We start from the raw sequence: 20,051 nt of genomic DNA on the forward strand, positions 1-20,051 counted from the left end.
CTCATTTCCATTTATCTAAGCATTTTCTAAACATGCCTCAAAATCCCTTTTTCAAATCTGGATTTCACTGTGGCTATTTCAACCTAGGGTCCTTTCCCTGTACCAAAGACTTTTACCCAGTAGTTCTCTACTACAAAAAGTACATCCTCAATCATGACAGCCTCAGACCAAACAGAGTTCTTGTTTCTGTGAGATAATAAAATAGCCTAGATAAAGCGAAAAATGGAGATTTAGAATGTCCCTAGCAAATTTCTAATAAAATGTCCAGTTAATTAAAGTCTTATCTCTGAACTTAATTCATTAGATAGGTAATTTAAAATTTCAAAAGACACAATTAAGACAATTGCAGTTGGGCCTTACTTACCCAAATAGTTAAAGCTTACTCTCTTTAAGTCCATATATCCTTCAGACCAGATATTATTGGGGACCTGAAAGTCAGATCACAAATGATAGCTAAGGTCAAGCTAAAAAAAAAAAATTGTGTAAGAACATCAGAAATACAGATTTTCTATTCCCCTCTTTACTGATTGAATAAAGAAAACATAGCCCAGTTACATCTCAGCATATCAGATACCCACCAAGAGGTCTTCAATAAATATCCAATTGCCCTTAGAAAACCATATACATTTTCATAGACAATCAGAGGGCACCCGGGTGGTTCAGTCAGTTAAGCATCTTCCTTTGGCTCAGGTCATGATTCCAGGGTTCTGGGATCGAGACCTGAGTAGGGTCCCGCTCAGTGAGGAGTATGCAGTTCCCCCTGCTTGTGCTCTCTTTCTCTCTCTCTGTCAAATAAAAAAATAAAATCTAAAAAAAGAAAGAAAGAAAACATAATTAAGTAAAAATAGATCTTTTAATTTTAATCACCTTGTTTAAATTCCTTCATTACTGTTTGAGTGCAAATACTATTATTTCCAAAATTCAAATTTCAATAATTATTTTAGAAATAAAAAATTTTCCTCATTCAAATTAGCATCACCAGAAAATAAATCCTTTTATTCTAAGGAATATATCTGATTAGACTTAATTTTAGTTCTCAATTTTCTCTCCAGTTTATTGATTAAAGTTCCTAACCTAACTAGATCTATTATGCCTATTAAAAATGTATCAAAACAAAAATTATGTAAGCCCTAACCCATATTTTTTTTAGTGCAACTGCATACATAGCTATTTTATTCTGTCTTTAATACAATCCCAACCCAAAGTAGTTATGTAATCTTAAGGTTAAACTTTGACCAAATCTGAGTAGGAAACATGCTTATAAATTTTTGAAAAAATATTTTCAATTCAGTAAATGTATTTCTCCTATCTAAATGGCATTGCAATTCCCAATACCCTCTCCCATCCAGAAATATATCACAAAACAGTTTGAAGCTAATTTTCTCTATTTCACCAGCCCCCCCCTGGGTATCCAGCCCAGTTTCCATCTTGTGGTTAAAGGATTACTGGTCCCTTCTTCAGAAATTGTGTTCGAGCTGGTGGGAGTGGGAGGTGGCCCCTAGATTCTTCTTCATTTAAAAAGGAAAGTGATAAGGAGCCCTATTTTAAATACAAAATGCAAAAACATGGAAATTCATCTATTACATTGATATCCTTTTAATACTAGAATTTGCTATTCATGTAATCTTACAAGCTTTTTCCTTTATTACTAATAAATGCCCTTTGAAAGATACAGCCTCTTCACTCCTGTAGCTAAAACTGTTGAAATCATGCAATTCCTAATTGCATGAAAAATGTTATTTTAGAGCTTAAAAAAATTAATCCTTATTCACAATATATTATCATTTAATAAGTCTAGTGCAGTCTGGAAACACTCAATTTTGCACACACTAATATCCTATATAGTTGGCATAATTAATACTAATGGTTTTATTCAATTAATATTTGCTGAGTGTTTACTAGGTGTCTTAGATTTACATGCCTTAGCACATATAAAGTAGAGCTTACTTTTCCAAAAAGCAATTGAAATTATTTACTGAAAAACGGACATATTTCTAAGTAAATATGTGATTTTTAAAGTCCCAAGACTATTCTTCTGAAATCAGCATGATCATTTCAGAGCATTGTTCTTTTCTAAATTCTAAATTCTTTTCCAAATTCCCTACATGATAAATTTAATTTCTTAGAAAGAAAAAAGTAAACATGAAAATCCCATGGATATCTTGGCAATAGCTTTCTTCTTTATCTTTTGGATTATTTTGCCAACCTAATCACCATCATCCTTGTTTTCCGTGCGCAAGATGTGACATTTCAATTTAATTGCCACTGGATATCTTAAATAAGTTCTAAATATTCTCTTTTTTTCCCATTATTTCATACCTATGTTTCCATTCTGATTAGAGTGCGGTTGTCAGTGGCTGCTGGCAGTGTAAACCCTTTCTGCTGGTGGCTAAAGGGCTCCCCCTGCCAAAGCCAATCTGTAAAGACTTAAAAGAGGTGCCTGCTTCTTCAAACGTATAGACACCAGTGCAGGGCCATGGGAATCATGAATCATGAAAGGTATCACCAAAGGAAACTAAGAAAGCTCCAGGGACCGATCCTAAGACAACGGAAGGCTCGTCACTGACTGGGCACCTACCCTACAGCATGGGGCCTGCGGTTAGCAATACGGTATCATATCCTTGAGAGTCGCTAAGAGGGTAGGATGTTCTCACATTACATATACCCTAACCTTAGACAAAGCTGTATGGCAATTATATCTCAGTCAAGCTGGGGGGGATAAAGAACACAAAGGCAGAAGAAGGGCAAATTTGCCCTCTCGACTTGAATTGGACATCCATCTTTTCCTGTCCTCAAGTGTTGGCTTCCCTGGTCCTTAAGCCTCGGAGTTTGAACTAGAATTACAACACAGGCTTTCCTGAGCCTCAAGTTACAGAAAGCACATAGTGGTGCTGCTTAGCCTTCAGGATCACGTGAGCCAACCCCTCATAATCTCTTTCGATCCCTCTCTCTCTGTATTCCACTAGTTTATTTCCCTGGAGAACCCTAACGAATACAGATTTGGGCACTGAAAATGGTACCAGAGGTAGAATTTCCAGGTTAAGCTCATATTCAAAAGATGTTTCAAAACATCAAAAGAGCCTATTTCCTACTTTTTCTTCTTCTTCCATATCCCTCAACAGTACAGACTTGTACACAAATAAACCACTTGAATGTTTTGGCCATTCTCAACTTTGTTTTACGTTGCATTTTACAAGAGAATGTTGTACAGAATTGAAATAGAAGCATTTATCTTGCGGTAGTACCGTAATTTCTCTTTCGGGTAATATGTGAGCTATTTGCCATTCCCGCACACCTTGGGCTACAAAGCCGTTCTCATCCAGGAGCTGCATCCAAGGCTTCATCCAAGGAAGGATTGGCAATCCTTCCTTTCTGTTAAAACCTGTGTCATCTTCCATGAGTGCCCCTTGAAGGAAGGAGACAGTGTCACTTTTGTGAGCTGCAAGTCTGCTTTCTGATTCAACAGATGGCAAGCCAAACACTACAGCTTCCAGTCCGAATAGATGGGTACATATAATTCGGATCTCGAAACATATGCACGTGTACATGGAGGAGCAATGCTGCACACAGAATTGCCGCACGTTGTCCGTGGAGTACAACAGCAGCATTGAATTAGTTCAGCATTGGATGCAAGCTGCTCTTGGTTGCATCTAACTGGGGGACAGCTTTGCACCAAGCTATGGGCTTCTCAGAGTATGGCCACTCTTCCCTGAGACGTAGCGTCCTGTCTCTTCCATCTATTTATTCTGAGATCAAGTCTGAGGAAGTGGTGGCGACCAGGGAAAGCTCCTCTTGTGGTGGTGGCAAGGATGCGGGCAACCAAGTGGAAATACACGTGGTCTATAAGGGAACTGGCACCTGTCACTTCTGGTTCCTCACAGTGGCCAGTACGAGACACGTGTCTGACCCTACAGGCAAGTGGTAGGCAAATGTACTCCGCCCATCGCCTAAGAGACACGCAATGTTGTATGGCAAAGGATGGGAGAAGATGAGTGAACAGTTGGGACGAATTATTCAAATGATCACATACAGCGACGTGCTATGTACTGAGGAATTCTCACACATTGCTGCAGAAATGACATTTCAGAATTATTATATTTGACTTTATCTTAAAATTTAAATTGATACCAAAAGTTACAGTAGACCTAATACTGTATCATAGATGCTCAGGTTATACTTAACATGATGAACTTTTAAAAAGAAGCCCACAATGAGTCTTCATGCTGAGGTTTTGTAGGAAGAGACATATTAATTTTTAATTAATCTAAGGAGAAGCTAACAAATGTGCAGAGACCCTAAGAGTTGGGCAGGTAAACAGTGAAGACATGCTTAAATTTATGTTTATAAATTTTTATGAAAAATATATTCATATAGTTTCCCCTATATCACCCAAATATTTTAAATGATTTAATATGAAATAAATGCCTTAATTTACATTTACTTACAGAAAGTGATGTCCAGAAAATTAGAAGCTTCTCCAATACAATTCAAATATGGACATCCACTTCTTGAAATCTTGCCAGGATGATACCTGAACATTTATCACGTAGGATCTTAATATTATGGCCTCAAATGTCATGCTAGTTGAGACTGAAATTTTATAACCTATTGAAACTTCGTTAGTGAGACATTTTGAAAAAAAAATTAGCATGGCAAAGGAGAAATATTTGTTTCTATATTTGAAAGAAGTATTTTAAATAGACCACACATTGTGATACAAGGAGTTCACTAGAAATGTAAACGTAAAGCCTTCAAAATACCCATTTATTGGGACACCTGGGGGGCTCAGTGGTTGAGCGTCTGCCTTCAGCTCAGGTCCTGATCCCAGGGTCCCGGGATCGAGTCCCGCGTCGGGCTCCCTGCATGGAGCCTGCTTCTCCCTCAGCCTGTGTCTCTGTCTCTCTCTGTGTGTCTCTCATGGATAAATAAATAAAATCTTTTTTAAAATACCCATTTATTTTGCAAAAAAATAAAAAATAAAAAAATAAAAATACCCATTTATCATATTCACTGAGCCTTTATTTCTAACATCCGAATTATATGATTTATATTGATTTTTTGACTGTTTTGTTTGAATCTGAGATGAAAGAGTTTAAAGTACCTCTTATGACCAGAAAAAAAAAAACTTTTATTCTTTTGACAATTACAATAGTTCATAATCTCATAAACCAACTTTTTTTTTCAGATCTTAAGAAAAAAAGTAATCTAAAGCTTTACAGAGTTGGTTGTCAGAATTAATACCCAAACATCCAGAGAATTTAATGAGTGGCTACATCATGGGATTCTCTAAATTCATACAAATCTGGAAGTTTATGTTTGTTTGTTTGTTTGTTTGTTTTCTCAGATGACTTAAACATGGAAAGATGGAAAGTCATACGAGGCATGAAAATAGATTTTTGTGTAAAATTCATCAAAGAATTGTTGTTTTCTATCCAAGACTAAATTGTACATATAAACTCCAGGATTGAGAATATTATCCAGGATTACAAGGAATCACCTCGATTCTTTTTTAATCCTTTTTTTCTTTCTTCCTGAAGCTTCTCACAGGCGTATAGAGTGAGAAGTGACTCATTAGTTCATTTATTCATTATGTGCTGTCAACAACTCAGCAGGACACTAATGATTTAAGAAGATAATGATATAATATTTGCCCTCCAAGTACAGTGTTGCATACAGAGAAATAAATAGGAAATGATTACATTCTAGCATGATAGGTACTTGAGTAGCGGTTAAAAATAGGATAGCGGGAGGGTATTGAACACAGAGGAAACCTTAAGGTATATGTCCTCATGAGCTGTTGTCCTTGGATAAATATCTCCCGCATTAATTTTTTAGAATTAAAAGAGGGATCCCTGGGTGGCACAGCGGTTTGGCGCCTGCCTTTGGCCCAGGGCACGATCCTGGAGACCCGGGATCGAATCCCATATCGGGCTCCCGATACATGGAGCCTGCTTCTCCCTCTGCCTGTGTCTCTGCCTCTCTCTCTCTCTGTGACTATCATAAATAAATAAATAAAAATTTTAAAAAATTTAGAATTAAAAGAATTCTGACTCTCCTTTTACTTCCTGAGTATATATATATTTTTTCCTATAATAACACAATTGGAGAATCACAGAGCAGTCTCCTAGAATCTGACTAACTCCACATCCACCCTTGCAATGAACTCTTCTTTTCAACACCATCCCCTAGGTGGTTACTGGGTCCAGTCACCTCTCAACGCGACACCAGTCGCTCTACGATCTTAGCTACTCATCATGACCAGGTATTTATTGAGTTTTCCAGCCATAAGCTGAGCAATGTGCAGCCGTATCCCATGATTATTTTGAAGTATCAGTCTACTTGAGCAGATCTGAAGTGAAAAGGAAATTGGACGTGACGTATTTTAGGACTGAGGGAGAGACTCACAGAGAAATAGTTGTGTTTATAGGGAAAGGTATTATCAAATGTCTCAAAATGATGAACGTTACTTCTCCAAGGATAACCTGAGTGCAGTCACCGCTGTGTACCCAAAATGCCCAGTCTGAGGATTAATGCTGAGACTCTCATGTGCCACCACAGCCTGGGAAGACGGTCTCTTGTTACCGGATGGTTGGTTGATTAAAATAGTCTCATCTCACTAAGGGGTGGGTGGTGACTTGAAAAAGTGATTGGAATTTGTCTTTCCTGAACATAAAGCTTCTGTCAGAATCAGAACTTCTTGGAGTTACTAATGCTTAAGTTATCATCATGTGTTTTACGCATTCCATCTCATCAAAAAATAAAGAACTTAATGGAAAAACAAATGAGGCAATGTACCAATCCCATAGGACTCACTGCTCTTAACAGGTACCTTTCAGCCTTGCAGCAATTTCAGAACCCAGGTACAGCGCTGACTAGCAGATGCCACCCCAGGACATTAGGACGTTGCCCTATAGCACGTGATAGATCTTTTTAACAGTGACCAACCTGTAGTGTTCTTTCTCGTGTAAGCAGAATACGCGGGCTAAGAAACAAAGGACCTACTTGAGAATAATCTGGCTTCCTAGTCCCATGTCTTTCTGTCCTACGGAGGTCCACGTCTCAATTTATTAAAAAGGACTGCTCCTAGTCCTTATTCCACTCAATGAGAACCTGCATTGCCATCTGATAACTCGAGATTTGTTAGTGCTACTCTACCAACAGCAAAGTGATTGTGGTAAATAGTCCCAGGTGGTAAGGGACTCGTACTGTTCTTCATACTCTATGATTTTTGCATCGTTTGCATCACCACCTATGCCATCAATGTGGGCCTGGTTGTGCTCAGCTTCTGGAAGGTCCAGGAGCCATAGGGCAAGGTCAAGAGGCACTGAGCCCTCTCCCAAGCCAGGCTGACCTCATGCTCTGCCAAGGGGGCCCATGTCTGGGTCCTTAGAAGAGTCTGCAACCTAACACCACCATACTCCCACACAAGAAAATGGACCAAATGTACCATACTCTTTCCTCTACCTTAGTGCCTCTGGCTCTGTCCCCAAGGGCTGGTTTCCAAAGTTCCTGCCATCGCCCAAGGGGGGAAGGTTCTGAGCAATAAAATTTCTTAAATAATAACAATAATAAAAAAAAGTGAGCTAACTGCCAAACAGTGGAGGCAGACAGGCTTCTCTTTGTAGCCCCGGGTCCCAGAAGAGCCTCAGGAACACTTGAGTGTTGTTATGCCCACTGGCAAATTTAATGGAACCCCACAGAGAAAGGACATGAATACGATTAGGATTATCAAAGGGTTAGAATCTCCAGGAATGAAAAGTTTGAATCATTTCACCAAGAAAATGAACAGCACCTGTCTGAGGTGCCAACTGGGAATAAAGGGAACATGGAAGGAGTATTGGAGGAAGGAAATTATAAATAAGACCCACGGCCCTTGTGCTAAGTCAAAAATCTATTTTGACCCTTCCCTTCCTTAATTTTTCAGTTTAAGAAATACTATTTAGTGGGCTTTTTTTCCCTATTATTTCCTTTTTTTCCTATTATTATTATTATTATTATTATTTCCTATTATTTCCTATTATTTCCTATTATTATTATAAACTTTGTCACAAATATTTATGTAATGATTCCCTACGGTGTATGACATTAAGAAACACAACGAAACTAATAGAAATTTTTGAAAACGGGTAAGACTTGTCAAATTTGGATATGACTGTAAACAAACACATTTTTGTGTATTAGGATAACGTCTGAATCTGCTGTTAATAATCCCACAAAAGCATACTGTACACAGAATACTAAATCACAGATGAACCATGGGCTGTAAGACAAATACAAATAGGAATAGAAAAACTTTAATTTTTTTTGGTGGCAAAAGGGAAAAAGACCCTCCCCCCCCCAACACACAGGAACACACACCTTTTTCCTAAAGCGTTTACTTTAGAAAACGTGTAATTGTATGAATCCCCTCCCTACCCTTTTGCTATGTGTATAAATGTTTTGAAAGGCTCAGCAAACACAGGCGGCTGCCCGGGTTAACACGTGAATTTAGGATGAACTACACACGACAAATGGCAATGTCAAGTCCTTCACTTGAAGACTAGTTTCTTTGCTTATTGATTATTTTGAGAATATGTTTGCAATGAGTTGTATTTGCTTGGCTCTGGAAGAGGTAAGATTTCTTTCTGTGTTTGCAGTTTCTTTAGGATTGCCTGTGATGTGTGCTGCATTCTTCCTCAATTCCTATTCAATAAAAAGGGTTTTTTTTTTTTTTCTTTTTTTTTTCCTACCTTTGTGAAGAGGTTTTCTGGGCTGGGAGGAATTTTTATTTTTAATTATATTTTTCCAACAACATCTGAGGGAGGCAATGCAAGGCAAGGATGGCTTGTATGCCTATCCAAGGCTTTTCCCCAAGCTCCAGTGTTAAAATCTGTGGAGTGACGCTGGAATATAAATAGAGCCACTTTTTTTTTCTGCAATAAATGGGTGAATTGATGAGAATCAACACAGGCCAAAGGCACACTTTCCTACTTTTCTTCTGGAAGCCCAAACCTAAAATCATAAATGTTTGTACTTCACTAACAGAAAAAAGCCAATCCTAAACACATTAACGGCAATGAATAGAAGTCTACAAGAGCATTGGCTAGAATCTAAAGCCAGATGTAAATCTCATGCCCTGGGCCTGCCTTAGGTATTACAGAGTCAGAAGATCATTCCAAGAATGATTCCAAGAAGATTTTTCTTAAGTTTATTGAAGAAAATAAGTGGATTTTTATGGGTCCTTTGAAATTTTCCTTCACCCAGCCCCGGAATTAGACTATTCCAAACAAACATTATAAATAGAGTTGGCAGGTGAAAGAATCAAAAGAAAGGATAGGAAGTTTTGCTAGAATAACAAAAATTGGGGGGGGGGGAACAATGAGATAGTAGTTATCAAAGAAAAGGATATATGGAAGGAAGGCAAAATAGGAACCACAAACGTGTAGGAAAAGGAATATAAGGTCAATGTAGCTGCAGAAAGTGGAAAGGAAGGCAGAGTGTGCAAGGACCAGGAGGTCCCAGACTTAACGTATCTATTAATTATACCAGTGAAAAATCCCCAGAAAATGTTCAGTTTCAACTGGATAATTCATATAATGGAACGTGTCTGGGATCTTTTTTCTCTGTCTGGAGGTGCCTCCCCTTCACATGGTATCTGCACCAGTGCTAAGGTGTCACCTTCTGTTTTGTCCTTGCTGGTCTCATTGCACTTTAAAAAATAAAATAGGCTTTTTAAGAGCGATTTTCAATATACAGAAAAAAATGAGCAGAAAAGAGCTCTTTATCCGCTTTATCTGCTCCTCTTGTATAAAGTTGCCCTTATCATTAATACATTGTTTTATTGTGCCATTTTTATTACATTTTTCTTAATTGTTTATTAACTCATTCGTGCAGAATTTATGACTTATTTGTCGCAAGCAAAGAGACTCAATAAATGTCGATTTTAAGATTAAACTGAACAGAATGTGAATCGAGTAATAAAGCCACGTGTAGCTTTTCGACGTAGTTTTCGATATCAGGAAAACCCTTCTGATAATAGATGAAAGCCATGGACTTTCTTCATATAAAAAGTGCTAGTCATGAATCTATATCCCAGTCTGAATATAAGGCTGAAAACAACCGGCTCTCCCAACTTCGGCCTGATGGATATCCTTGGTTGGGAGAGGCCTGTGGTGCGGTGAGGTGTCTGGCAGCATCCCTGCTCGATTTGCTGAGTGCCAGGACCAATTCCCTCCCCTATGGTGACGATAACAATGTCTCCAGACGTGGCTGAAGGTCTCCTCTGTGGCAAAATTGCCCCTGGTTGAGGATCCCTAAAGATGACTTCACAGGCCACAGGTAAGCAAGTCTGCATCAGTATAAAAACTGACTTTGAAATAATATGAATTGGGGTCCATTCGATCCATTATGAGTGAGGCAGGAGGGACAGAGATGACAGAAGGAGGTGACTCGATCATGCAAAAAAATGAATTTATCGGATACGCAGGATGGGTCACCGTTGATCCTACATGGACCCCAGGTTTTCTAGCTCACGGGAGACAAGCGAGCATTCAGCAGAGCCCTTGGCTGCTAACCTGACATAAAACTTTGACCTTGGTTGCTTCCAGCCTTTCATTTCATCCACAAATTAAGAGTTTCGAGTATGTACTTTTAAGTCATTCCTTGAGGAAATGCAACGAGGATTCGTAACAGAAATCCTGCAATACCAGAAACACGGCTCCCAAGGCGGTGCTGTCGAGGCCGGGTTGCAGATCCCTGTGGAGAGCAGAGGGGTGCACAGCACGCTGGGTGCCCCCCCCATTTGCAGGACCCTGGGAGCTAAGATAGGTCCTGCAAAAGTGGAGGGAAGAAGTGGCCTTTGTTTGCACATAAATCATTTCCCTTCAGTTCACTGAGGGCTGAAGTCCAGGTCTGGATCAGTGGTCTTTCTAAGCACAAATGGTGAGATGGGAGTCCGGGGTAAACAAAACCCTGACTCTGTAAGAGTGAGGAACCTGCCAGGCCATGCGGTGGCCCAGGCACACGGCCTCCACTCCTCAGGGCACCCCGCCACACTACCTCCTTGTCTTTGGCAGACGTTACATGTTAGTTGGACTGGTCACCTGTGGCTAGTCTAACACTCTTGGATGTTCCTATGCACTTCCGTGGGTGCACTTTCATGTTTATTAGTAATGAAATTTCTGAAGATCTCCTTCCCTTGCGTCCTAGGCCTTTGTTTGCTCCCTGGAGGCCTGAGGGGCGTGTTGGTTTCCTCCCCTGCGGAGACCTCAGGGTCCCTCACCAGGCTCCTGTCCGGGTGCTCTCTGACCCTGGAGCTTAGGCGACGGGAATTGAATCCAGTTGCTTTAAACTGAAAGCTCCCTTTGGGGCTGCTTATCACCCTGACTCCTGGCCGTAGCTGTTTTCCAGTCCTGCACACAGAATCCCTGCTGGGCTGGCCCGGGGAGCTGAGAGGTCTTGACCCAAAGGGTTAACGTGCCCTGCGGAGCCCAGGTAGGAGCTGAGGAGCTGAGGACCTGCTCAGGGCCAAAGCGTTGGGTTTCACAGCCCGCTGCCTTTCCTTTATGGGTAATTATGATTTTTAATTGGGGCATACATCAACATCTATACACCGGTCTGGCCACTGACATGTCAGGTGTGTGGTGACTCTTGAGATGAACCAGACTTGGAGCTCTCGCTGCGCAAATGAAGGCCCAGGATTGCAGTTTTAAAACTTCTCTTGGCTTGCCACCTTGTGGTGGATTTTTCAAAGTAACAAAATTCAGCCTTGAAAGAAACCACAGGTTTCCAACCTCACCAAGAACAATGATTTACATAAGACAAACAGATAAATTCGCAATGAGTTCAGTAAAGATCTAAAAATATCACCTCTAATTTAAAATCAGCCTTTATGAGTCTTTTTTTTTCACTATTTCCACAAATAGGTTGACACATTAAACTTAGGAAAAAATAAGGAAAGTATCACCTCAGTCCTCTTAACATGTGTGTGATATCCTGAAATTAAGTCGAAACCTTTCTCTGTTTCATTGGTTCTTCTCTGAGAACATTAAAATTAGATTTAGCTGCTGAACAAATATTAATGTAATAAGAACTTTTATGTATTATAAGAAAACTTACAATTTACCAGCCATGCTTTAAAGGATGTAGTTAGGGATCCCTGGGTGGCTCAGGGGTTTAGCACCTGCCTTTGGCCCAGGGCATGACCCCGGGGTCCCGGGATTGGGTCCCACGTCGACCTCCCTGCTTCTCCCTCTGCCTGTGTCTCTGCCTCTCTCTCTGTCTCTCTTGAATAAATAAATAAAATCTTTAAAATAAATAAATTATTTAATTAAAGGATGCAGTTACAAATGAACCATATGATGCATGGTTGGTTTTTTTTTTTTAATTTTTATTTATTTATGATAGTCACAGAGAGAGAGAGAGAGGCAGAGACACAGGCAGAGGGAGAAGCAGGCTCCATGCACCGGGAGCCTGTTGTGGGATTCGATTCCGGGTCTCCAGGATCGTGCCCTGGGCCAAAGGCAGGCGCCAAACCGCTGCGCCACCCAGGGATCCCGCATGGTTGGTTTATTAGCTAATTTGATTTCTATTCAAATAGAATTTATTAGCTGATAAAAGCATGATTTATTAGAATTTTCGTAATATGTATGTTCATACATATATTTTTTTTTTGTCTTGGTGACCATGGGAGTGTGTAGAGCGTGTTCTAAAACGAAATTAATTACTTGTCCAAGAAAAGGCTTTGAGTTTCCTCAGAAGGAATGAGATCATTTGATTGGTACTTATAATTAAAAGACCAAGGTAACTGCTACAATCCAATAGTAAAACAGGCACCCAGGTTAACCACAGGCCGCCGACCACGCTGGTGGAAGGAGGTTGACAAACGACTGCTGAGGCTTCAGGTTCATATGCCAGGTGGTCTATTTGACGACAACGCTAGCCACCGTTGGGTGTCAAGAACCCCGCCTTGTATGCATTGACCATTTTCACAAACTATGGTGAAAAGAGAGCCCAGGTAAGAGTCTTTGGTTTCAGAGAACAAATTTCAGGAATCCTGCCTCAAATCTGTTTCCACACCTGAAGTGGCCAGATTCAAAGCCCGAGCAAGGCCTGACTCTGGTACAGGGGCAGACTCATTAATCCTCATCATTCTCAATTTAGGGAAACCTGACACACCGGGAGATTCCACTCTTGGACCAAAGTCAGTTGCTTTCATTCTGTACTGGTCAGAAAAACGATTCTTATTGAGATTTAAACTCAGATGAAGATCGTAACTGTTTCATCTTTCAGCTGGAAAACAACTTAGATATAGTGCAGACCTCTCACCGCAAAAAAAAAAAATTTAATTTAAGGGCAAAAGATCCTAAGGAGACAGCAGCAGAAAAGGGCAGCCCTGGGTAATCTTATTTCCAATCCAGTTCTATTTAAACAACTCCTTGATGCCTGCATTCTTACAGACACTCACAGGTACTCGCATTTATCTTGAATTCTGGAAATTATATTTTGCACTGCTACCACATAGGATAGATTTTTATTACTTTTTTTTTTTAAATCACTCACCACCGTGTGGTCTTTGTTCTAAGAAAATAGTGGGAAAAGAATGCAAGAAAACACGTTTAGTTGAATTGTTCTTTTTTTTTTTAATTTATTGATCGCATGTCTTTTATTGAGTTCTTTAGATATTTCCAAATATCTAAAAGTTTGCGCTTTAATGGGCTTATGAAATCTTCTCCATTATGCCTTTGGAGTGGTCCCATTTTCTTAAAGGAAGAAACATGTTTAAACTGAGAGCCACAAAAAAAAAAAAAAAAAAAAAAAAAAAAAAAAAAAAAAAAAAAAAAAAAAAAAAAAAAAACTGACAGCTGCGTTTGCTCTCCTGCTTGCCGCCCTAGGATATCTGAGACTAGAAACTCTACCAAAAATAGTCTTAATTTACTTGGTAACATTCATCCTCTTGGTAGGAATAATTTTGATTAGTAGGGGAAGTGCTTTCTCATTGTCTTCTTTCACTGGCAAATAATAAATTGCGTTTGTGTCTTTCTTTACTGAGCCTAGAGCCTTTAGATTCATTATCCAATTAATCCTCCTAACATTGCTGTAAAGTAAGAATGGGGAGTCAATTCTGAATCTACATGGAGGGAGATTAAATGACATATAATGTCACCGAACTGGTAAAAAGCAGAGTTGGGAAAACTGCTTGGAGCTTGTCCTTATTGCAATATTGCGTCGTTATTTCTCATAGTCTAAGAACCTCCTCAGAGATAACTGGTACTAGAGTTGAGAAATAAACAGGTTTCTTCATATTTAATCATAACAATGTTCTCTAAAATGACCTTTTGAAATAACTGGGGATGTAAACGCATTTATATTGGCAGAACATAGTGCATGCTGTTTTACTGAAATATGGTATAAAATCACTTGTTTTTCTAGTTATATGAGCTAGTTAGCATTCATCAGTAAATTACGGTATTAACATTCACTAAGAAGCAATTATTGAAGCAAATGTATTTTTTCTTTCTCTCTTTCTCTTATTATTAATAAACTAGTTTAATCCCTCCCCATCATCATGAGGATCATGCAGCTCAATATCACCTTTATTTGATTATTTTTATTCTGTATTTTTGAGTTATAATTGCTTTGAGTTTGAATTGCTACAGAAACGATTCAAGGAGCACCACTTATTTTTATTTTTAAATAAGGTTTAGCTCAATCTGTAAATAGCCCCCCCTCCCCCCCAAAAAAGTCAAATACTAAATGTCTTACACGTTTCTCCATTTCCCTCCTCTCCTTGTTGCATTAGAAAACTAAGAAAGTCATTATCTTTATGGTGCGTGTGACTATATGTCTAAGTATCACCCAAAAGCTGAAATGCCAGAAATCCCAGAAGAATAGAGTTCCCGGCAGGATTTCAAGCCCAAGAATGCAGGGCAGAGAGGACTGGAGATTCAGATGCCCTTCAACTGTACACTTGAACTTTAGGCTCTTTAGAAGAACACAAAATTTGGATTCATTTGAGATTTTCTTTTTGTAAGTTGATAGATAATAGATTTGAGGAAACCTTTAAAATACCTTTGAATTTCTCCTTGCACTGAGCAACTTTAGGAGAAGTGCAAGTGGAAGGTCCAGGGTCACCTGAAATATGATCAGTAGGGTCCCTGCTCACTCCGGTGGGTTGATGCCACCTTATGGAACTAGGAGTTCACTACACCGCGTGTCGCAAGAGCCACAGACACCTAAGTTCCAGAAGCACTCACGACTTAAACTCGGCCAATAGAAAACCATCTCACTGTATAACTAAAAGGTAGAGGATTAGATACTAAATTCTACTATAATATTTTTAAGAGCTTAACGCTCTTAGCTTTACATTGCGTATCATTAATCAGATGTAAGATTCCCTTTCCATCGTCAATGTAATGGAATTGTTTTTAAAGCAAATGTGCAGTCCCGTCTCAAACAGTCAGAAAAGATGAACTTCTCTATTATTTTGTCTCTTGCTGTTTCTGCTTTGTCGTTTTATTTTACCCTTAATTTCTTTGCTCCAAGTTGTGTGTAGACTGATACATTACTCAGTGTGTGGCTGGATATGGACTCGTCTATCTAAATTTAAAATGATTGTAATTGTGCTAATATTGAGACTAAGCAGAAGGATTAAGCCAGGAGACAGTCACCTTGGAAAAACCTCCTCGCGAGTGCATGCGACGATCATGAACAGAGGGGTTGGATCTTCTACTGAATTATTTTAGGAAATGAATGGGGAGGAACAAGAAAAACATCACAGCTCCTAGTAAAAGAAAAAAAAAATACTTTCAGAAAGGATGAAATCATCAAAATGTGCTGGTCCCCAGTGTGTGAATAGAAAAGGGCAGCGTCTCAAGGAGGTATGCTGGGACCCAACCCAGGCTTCCCAACACTGGATACAAGGGCCTGGAGAAGAGGGTGCTTCCAAGTGAATTCAAATTGTGTCAATTTCAACATATAATAAAATATAAAAAGCAGTTTCTTGGACATATTACGTCAGTCGTAGATTATGTTAGAACTCTAAAACCCGGGATTTTTCATTGACCTCAACTCTATGTTCGGTGATTCTCAGACCTAGCTGGTCAGTCACAATCACCTGGGCCTCTTTTATGTGATGCTTTTTCTGACCAGCCTTTTACTGACTCTGAGCAGTAATTTGGAAATCGGCCTAGATTCCTAGCTTCAGCGATCTGGATACACATGATAAAATGTATTGTAATCACTGGCCTTTTGTCAGCTGGAGAGTTTCATGGATCTTTCTTTTTTTCTTTCTTTCTTTCTTTCTTCTTTCTTTCTTTCTTTCTTTCTTTCTTTCTTTCTTTCTTTCTTTTCTTTCTTTCTTTTAAAGATTTTGTTTATTTACTCTTGAGAGAGAGAGAGAGAGGCAGAGATACAGGCAGAGGGGGAAGCAGGCTCCATGCAGGGAGCCCGAATGTGGGACTCAAACCCAGGACCCTGGGGTCACACCCTGGACCGAAGGCAGATGCTAAACCACTGAGCCACCCGGGCTGCCCTCTTTCTTTCTTTCTTTCTTTCTTTCTTTCTTTCTTTCTTTCTTTCTTTCTTTCTTTTCTTCTTTCTTTCTTTTTCTTCTTTCTTTCTTTCTTTCTTTTCTTTCTTTCTTTCTTCTTTCCTTCCTTTCTTTCTTTCTTTCTTCTTTCCTTCTTTAAAGATTTTATCTATTTATATGAAACAGACAGAGCATGATCACAGGGCAGAGCAACAGGGAAAAGCGGGGAGCCCAACTCGGGCTCTATCCCAGGCCCCTGGGATCATGACCTGAGCTAAAGGAAGAAGCTTAACAGATTGAGGCCCCAGGCGCCCCATGGCACTTCTTGACCACAGTCCTGTGAACAGTCTCCTTGGTCCTGCTCTACTGAAGAGGCACTTGTTAAAAAATATCAAGAGGAAGCCCTTGTGAGCCTGTTACCCTGTGGTCAGAGCTGAGGCTCACAGGAATTATTTCTTTGTAAGTGCACATACACCTTTTAGTTTTCATCTACTCTTCAATCCCAGTAACTTCAAAGGCCATGCAGCATGAACTGCCAGCAACACCCTCAATAACAGGTGAGCCACACAGAGCAGTGTCGAGCATCACATGCTTTCCCCACTCTTATAAGGCTATAGCTGATTTCACCGTTTTCTGTCTACTGTCATCAGGGTTTGAGATTCTGATGAATACGATCATTTTCAGTTCCTCCTGTCATATAATTCTGGTAAGTCTTTTCCATGTTTTTGTTTTGTTTTGTTTTGTCTTGCCATGCTCATCTTTATCTCCACAATCTGAGAAGCTAGCTTACCTTCTTCATTACCACATTTCTCTCTATCTGAATATCCTATTTCATTGTAGTCTCTCCTTTCTTCTCCAGATGAAAGTTCACTACGAGTATTACTCTTCTTCCAAAGTACCCATTCAAGTATTGTTTCTGTGTGTGTAGGGGGGTCAGTGATAGCATGATTGTGGTTTCTTAGCCAATATATTCACCCTTATGAACTCAGATGGTGAACGGATCTTCAAGAAAGGACTCTTGGGCAAGATTCTCATTGCAGAGAATTGTGGTTGTAAACTGTCCTCACTCACACACACACACACACACAAAAAAATTTGGAAAGACATCAACACAAAATTATGCAAAAAGTAAAAAATAATCTAATCTTAAATATGTATGTCTTTGTTTTCAGACCTTTGACAAGACTTTCAAAACCAGTTCTTGCAGAAGACCTCAAATTATCAATCATTCTTGCCACTGCTAGTGTGTACTAGGACCAATAGCAATGCTGTCTACAATGTCTACCCATCGTCAACTCAGAGTACATATTATGTTTTTTTTTAAGATTTTATTTATTTATTCATGAGAGACAGAGAGAGAGAGAGGCAGAGACACAGGCAGAGGGAGGAGCAGGCTCCATGCAGGGAGCCCAAGTGGGACTTGATCCTGGGTCTCCAGAATCACGCCCCGGGCTGAAGGCGGTGCTAAACCGCTGAGCCACCTGGGGTGCCCCATATTATGTTTTCTTTTTCTTTTTTTTTTTCATATTATGTCTTCTTAATGGTTCCTTAATAAGGCATTGAAAATGATCTCCTTTAGGAAAATTTAGTTTGGAGATAAAAAATGAATACTAACAGATACAAGGGGGTGATCTTTGCTGGAGTATAAAAGTCTCTGTTTCCTCCCCATGCGAGTCCCATAGAAGAGAGTAGTTGTTGCTGGAGAGTGGGGAGTGGCAAGGAAAATAAACTGGGAGAGGAATGAAGCAAGTGTGCAAGGTTCTCACAAAAGGCCTGATGGCTTAGATCAGAGGTTGGCATACTTTCTCTGTAATGAGCCAGATAGTATTTTAGGATCCAAGGGCCATATGGTCCCCATGTAACTACTTAACTCTGCTGTTGTCAAATGGAAACGCCCACAGATGATATGTAAACATGTGAGCTGTGTCCTATCAAATTTTACCAAATCAGGCAGCAAGCGAGATTTGGCCCATGGGCCATAGTTTGCCAACCCCTGCATTAGAGAATAATAACATTGATGTAATTATATTATAGAAAGAGAACAAAAGTTGTGGGCTTCAGACCCACCTCTGACACTAGCTGTCCAGGGAATCCATTTTTCATAGTCAGAAAATTTTCATGACTGTAAAATGAGAGGATTAAACTTACCATTTCTCAAGTTACTCTATGCTCTAAAATTATATGAGTTTGTACTGTGCTCATTTATCTTCTTATCTTTAACAAAAAGTTGATTGTATTATCTTATTAAAGACTAAAAACCACTTAGGAAATCATGCTAATACTTGACGGGATGAGCACTGGGTGTTATTCTATATGTTGGCAAATTGAACACCAATAAAAAATAAATTTATAAAAAAAGGAAATCATGCTAATCATTTAAATTTTTTTGAAATGGCTAATTTTTCTGGTCAGGAGAAAGGAAGAAGGCTCTTATTCCAGATATATATAATGTTTTCTTACTTTTCATTATGCATGATTCATTAGAATTTGTCCTGGCTCCCGTGAGTAAGTAATCTTAATGGACAGCAGGACAGGACATATAAAGCCCTAGGGAATACCGGACAGATGCAGTAAAAACTTATTTTTTCTCAAAGAACAGCCATTGTTTACTTTACCAAACCATTCCTTTTTTTTTTTTTTCCCAACCCTCACTGCTAACTAAAATAATAATTTCCGGATCCCATTCCATGCATGCATGGACTCCTAGATTCTTGAGATGACCCTTTTTTTCTGGACTTAAGTGAGAATCATAGTATCTGTGCTTCTATCATTCCAGTCTTTATATCTCCAAGCACTTCATGACATGTTTGGGTCAACTTCTTTGTATAAATAGAAGACATGATTGTTCAAAAACTTTCTAGAAACGAATGTAACCGTGCTCTGCTTTGTCCACTAGGTCCAGCCCTGAGATGTCACTTACATGTTAGCCTACTCCACAGAATGACCTGACCTCTCTGGTGGGTCTCACCGTTCCCTGAACCCAATCTTCAGCCTGACTTCCACAAAACCAGAGCTTTACATTTATTAATCCTATACTCAGATGGCAATAACCACAGACGGTTGTATGAGACAAAGACCTACCTATTCAATAAAATTTAATACATATTTTTTATTGTTAATCCTGTCAGGCACTGAATTAGGAAAAAGGACTCAACCATAACCATTTAGTCTAAGTTTGAACCATCTCCGGGGAATGTTATGAGAGTTCAGTGAGTTATACTTGGCGGCGCTCAATCTAATTGGTCTTCACAGAGGAACTACATCCTTCCTGTGACTGAAGGATAAGTGATATATCACTCAACGATCAGAGGAAAAGAAGGACAGTTCAGAAAGATGGAATAGATTAAGCCACAGTGAGGAAGAATTAATGAGAATTTGGGGAGAAACAGCAAGCTCAGCATGTAAAGTATTGAGAAATATGACCTGAGGTCAAGATGAAAATGCAGGTTGAAATGAATTATAAAACTCTTGAATGCAGTGTTCAGGAATTTGGATATTTTTACCCTCAAGGAAGAAAAACAAAACAAAATACTGCACACTTTTG

The 20,051-nt window shown here is 39.3% G+C and overlaps 1 long non-coding RNA gene across 1 annotated transcript in view; it reads left to right on the forward strand.

The window, feature by feature from the left end:
* Window positions 1–19,579, forward strand: part of LOC102155615 — a 75,209-nt gene extending 55,630 nt beyond the window's left edge. The window contains exons 3-5 of the long non-coding RNA XR_005365428.1: window positions 17,158–17,213; window positions 17,680–17,808; window positions 19,404–19,579. This is a non-coding gene — a long non-coding RNA (uncharacterized LOC102155615). The remainder of the gene's footprint in view (window positions 1–17,157; window positions 17,214–17,679; window positions 17,809–19,403) is intronic.
* Window positions 19,580–20,051: the final 472 nt, after the last annotated feature.

This window comes from Canis lupus, chromosome 10 (genome assembly GCF_011100685.1).
Source record: "Canis lupus familiaris isolate Mischka breed German Shepherd chromosome 10, alternate assembly UU_Cfam_GSD_1.0, whole genome shotgun sequence".
Lineage (NCBI taxonomy): Eukaryota > Metazoa > Chordata > Mammalia > Carnivora > Canidae > Canis > Canis lupus.